Source organism: Vespula pensylvanica, chromosome 22, assembly GCF_014466175.1.
Source record: "Vespula pensylvanica isolate Volc-1 chromosome 22, ASM1446617v1, whole genome shotgun sequence".
NCBI classification, from domain to species: Eukaryota; Metazoa; Arthropoda; class Insecta; order Hymenoptera; family Vespidae; genus Vespula; species Vespula pensylvanica.
In genome coordinates this window covers 2,029,074-2,034,073 of record NC_057706.1, presented here as the reverse complement: position 1 = coordinate 2,034,073, position 5,000 = coordinate 2,029,074, and the positions used below count along the sequence as shown (strand labels likewise).

Genomic DNA, 5,000 nt, shown 5'->3' with positions numbered 1-5,000 from the left:
ATAAAGAGAGTATAATATAAATTAGAATTATTAGTATTGCAATATAACACATATGATATTTAACATGCAATACAAGATATATTAGATATTAAATTCTGAATATTAAAGTTTCTAACATATGTCTCGTTTCATTAAAATTTTAATATATATATATATATATATATATATATATATATGTATATATAAATTTATACACGATTTGGAAACATTACTCTTCATTTGAAAACGACATACGACAATGTTACGATCAAAATTATAAATTTTTTAATTTTATACACACACCCTGTTATAATACAATGTAAAAAAAAAAAAAAAGTGAAATAAAAATTTTAACATTCTTTTTCTTGATGTCCCTCAGAGATACATATATATCGAACCATCATTCAACAAAAGATACGTATATCAAACGTTTCTTATCGTACTTCTCGATAAAAAATTTCTCAAAAATTTATATCCAAGTTTAATTCAAACGATATATAGAGTTTTAATCGAAAACAAAATATCGAGCCACAGAACTCGTCGTTCGTATACTCGTAATCGTTTGATATTCTATAAATCAACAGGCGTAGGTAGTCATCGTTTCGCATCAAAACCATGATCACCGTTTAACTTTCTCTCAAACGTATCTCCATATTCGTGGGATCTCGTCGTCGTTGTCGTCGTCGTCATCGTCATCGTAGATCATTTTCTTGTTTGTGATTTCTAATCGTTATATATTTCTATTTACATACGATGCGTTATATATATACATATACATATACATATACGTATAGTTCTTCGTTCGATAACTTTGCGTGCTGAAATTCTTGAAAGAAAAAGATAGATAGAGAAAAAGTAGAAAAAAGAGAGAAAGAGAGAGAGAGAAAGAGAATATGGATCATCGATTTTTCCTTAAGTTAAGGATACTTATAAGAGAGTCCTTAGAGGAGATCGTCAAGTTGACGAGAACATGGCAGCTGGTACACGCCCACATTTCTTTCTCTTTATTATTTCTATTATATGGCTAAAGGCAAACGAGAAAAGATTACTTTTGCGTGCGAACGCAAATACCATAAATATATTTTTACCCCTATTTATCCTTTCGTCCTCTTCTCTTTTTAAAATATTCTCTTTACTTCTATAGATATCAACATAAATCAATATACATACATACGTACATATATATATATATATATATATATATATATATATATATAGATTTATGTGGTAATAAATGTACTTAGACAAGTTCCGAATTGTTACATTTGCCACGAAATTAATTTTCATCTGGTTTATTATAGTAGTACGATTTATTTTTTGAGTTTTTGCGAAAGAAAAGAGATATTTCTCTTCTTTCATATCACGTATTAACGATATCTTTTTACCTACTTCCTTAAATAGTTTTTCTCTCTCTTTTTTTCTTTCTTTTTTTTTTTTTTTTTTTTTTACGAGATTTCAACTTTCCATTTATTATTGGATATTTCAATATATTAGAGAAAAAAAAAAGAAAGAAAGAAAAATGGATATATCCAGTTTTCATTTAATATAATCAATTAACTAATTTTAATATTATCAACTTATAATTTAATTTAAGAAATATGCGATTACTAAATTCAAAATATTCTACATACTAATAGATGATATATCTATTACTTTATAATAGTGATATCAATAGTAACATCCTATCTAGTTTCACTTTCTTTCTTTCTTTCTCTCTCTCCTTATCTCTCTCTCTCTCTATCTCTCTATCTCTCCCAAGAATAAAGTTCCTTGCAAATACATTCAGACACTATTCTCTCTCTCTCTCTCTGTCTCTCTCTCTGTCTCTCTCTCTCTCTGTCTCTCTTTGTCTCTCTCTCTTAACTCTCCTATGAATAAAGTTCCTTGCAAATACAGTCTGGCTCTATTTTCTCTCTCTCTCTCTCACTCTCACTCATTCATTTTCTCTCTCTCTCTCTCTTTCTCTCTCTCTTTCTCTCTCTCTGTTTGTCTTTCTCTCTCTTTCGCGTTGCCTCTTCATTCATGTTTCGAAATTCTGTTTACCTATTTCTGATAATATGTCGATACGCTCACGCATTTCTCTCCGAAGTAGAAAAACTTTGTAAAGTAAAATAAAAAGATGGATGCTACTACTTTCTTTCTTTCTTTCTTTCTTTCTTTCTTTCTTTCTTTCGTTCTTTCTTTCTTTCTCTTTTCGTTTTCTTTTTTTTTTTTTTTGAGTTCTCGACCATGCATATTTTTTTACGTATCGTATATCAACGCGCGCACTCTCTCACACACGCACAAACTAATGCAAAAAAAAAAAGAGAAAGAGAGAAAGAGAGAGAGAGAGAGAGAGAGAGCAATGTCGCGATAAAAAGAATTTTTCTCTAGACGACGAGTTGTCTCTACTAAGCGGAAAGAACTTTTTCGTTGTCGGAGTCGAGATAATCGTACTATAGAACGAACGTTCTGCTATCACGACGAAATCTTTACCATTGAAAAACGCTGAGAAAATACTTATTCTTTTGCGCGTACGAACGAAAAGAAAAGAAAAGAAAAGAAAAGAAAAGAAAAGAAAAGAAATGAAAAGGAAAAGAAAATAAAAAGGAAAAGAAAAGGAAAAGAGAAATATGAACGTGAACATGAGCATGAGCATGAACGTGTACGCGTTTTCTCTCGTGGAGAACTTATATTGCAAAAGAATCCGATTTGCAAAAAGAAAAGAAAAGAAAAAAAAAAAAAAGAATTTTTTCGTCGATGTAATACGATGTAATACGAAAGAGCGAAGGAGATAGATGCTTGAAAAAAATCTTAAACCTTGCAAAATCGAAAAATACGAGAGAGAAGAGGAATGAAGAGTAGAGAAAAATAAGGATCGAAATATTAAGATGCTGAAAATAAGAGAAAGAGAGAAGAGAAAGAAATACATACGCATATAAAAATCATATAACTCGTAAGAAAGAAAATACATATGTACACGCATACAAAAGCACGCGTTCATTTGCGATTAAAGTTTTCTAACAACCGATTTCTAACAATTTTTTTCTCTTTTTCTTTCGTTCGAATTTCTTTTCGTCCTCTCTTTCTTTTTCTATATTACACTCCTTTGAGACACTTCACGATTAGTTAAAAGAAAGAAAAAGAGAGAGAATATAAATCGATCAGCTCCTTTCTTATCTCGTACCTTCGTCAACTTTTATTCTTCTCTTTCTCTCTCTCTCTCTCACTCATTCTCCCTTCTTTTTTAAAAGTAAATGCAAATCGAGATCCCTTCTTACCGTAAAAATCCTCTTCGAATTCGAGACTGACTCACTTTCCCTTCTTTTCTTTTTTTCTTTCTCTTAAAAAACTCTACTTTCTAATAAACCTTTCCATCTTCGAAAAAGATATAAAAAAAGAAAAGAAAAAAAAAAAGAAAAAAAAAAAAAAGAATTGTTCCAGTCTGACTGAAATTTTTTTTTCATTTCTATATTATTTTTTGTTCTTTCTTTCTTTCTTTCTTTTTTTTTTTTTTTGTCAGCCCCCGCGTCCTCGTATTACCACCACAAATACTACCACCCGCTGCTTATGTATACATATACATAAACATATACATATACATATACATATATCCAACTTATATAACTATTCTCATATCGTAAAGACGTAAAACGAATCGTTACGAACCTTAAATGGCGGACACAACGTAGCCAATTAAACCATGTCGTCTCGTTAGCCGAACGCTAACCAAGTAAGTACCTACTTATGGGATACCTACATACTACGAAAGCGATCGCGAGCTAAAGTCTCTATTACCAGTTCTTACGTAGACGTATACTTACGTACGTACGTAAGTAAGTAAGTAAGTAAGTAAGTAAGTAAGTAAGTAAGTAAGTAAGTAAGTAACTACGTTGCGATAGTTTTTCTCTTCTTTTATCTTCTCTTTCTTTTCTTCTTTCCTTTCTTTTTTTTCTTCTCCTCCCTTCTACTTCGCTCTCCTAATTTATTTTATTTTATTTTACTTTATAGCAGAGCACCTTCGCTCTAGAGTAGACGGGTAGGTAGGTTGGTAGGTTGGTAGGTAGGTAGGTAGGTAGGTAGGTAGGTAGGTATCTTGGTAACAACCAAGGATTTTATCACGATCGTATAGAGAAAGAAAAAGAAAAGGAAGAAGAAGAAACATCCCGAGTCTTTCAACGACACGTGTATTTAATGGCACGTTCGACCGTTAAGGGTTAACAACGACCGTAAAGACGACGATTCTCATCGTCGTCGTCGTCGTCGTCGTCGTCGTCGTCGTCGTCGTCGTCGTCTCCGTCATTATCGTTATCATCGTCTTTACCATCGTCGACGTCCGTCGATATACATCGACGTCCGTCTAACGTCCGTCTAACGTCCGTCTAACGTCCGTTCGACGTCCGTCAGACGACGTTTACGGACGTAAAAGTCTCTCGCGATCTCTCTTCACACGCGGAAGATCCTCCTCCTTAGCGTTTCTTTTTCTTTTTCTTTTCTTTTTCTTATTTCAGGGCACTCGAGAATGGGTGTCGCGCGTGGTCTCCCGGAAATTCCATCTCGGCAGATAATAAATTCTTTCTGACGTGTCCGTCTTGCTGTTTTTCTTCGTTGCATTTGCCCCTTCTTTCTCTTTCTTTCTCTCATTCGTCGTTTCTCTTTTCGATTCAGCAAACGTGAGCGAGGAGAGAAGGAGGGTGGGATGGAGGGGGGAGGGAGGGAGGTAGTGGCGAACAGAGCTCTCGTCGAGCAAGAAATTCCAGACCGATGACATTCCCCGACTCTCTCGTTCTTTCTTCCAACGTCGTCGTTCCTTACGATAGGTGCCCAACAACCATCACCACCGTCGACGCTTTCGAACGGTTTGTTGGTAAACATCGTTCCACGATATACGTGTGTATGTATGTATATATATATATATATATATATATATATATATATATATCGTATGTACGTGCTTTTCTCTCATCTTACTCGACAGATATCGAATATTTTTCTCTCCCTCTCTCTCTCTCTCTCTCTCTCTCTCTCTCTCTCTCTCTCTC

General features: G+C 33.7%; 1 protein-coding gene across 12 annotated transcripts in view; it reads left to right on the top strand.

Annotated features, from left to right (window-relative positions):
• Positions 1-5,000, top strand: part of LOC122636535 (growth factor receptor-bound protein 14-like) — a 426,705-nt gene that overhangs the window by 169,974 nt on the left and 251,731 nt on the right. The window lies entirely within an intron of this gene.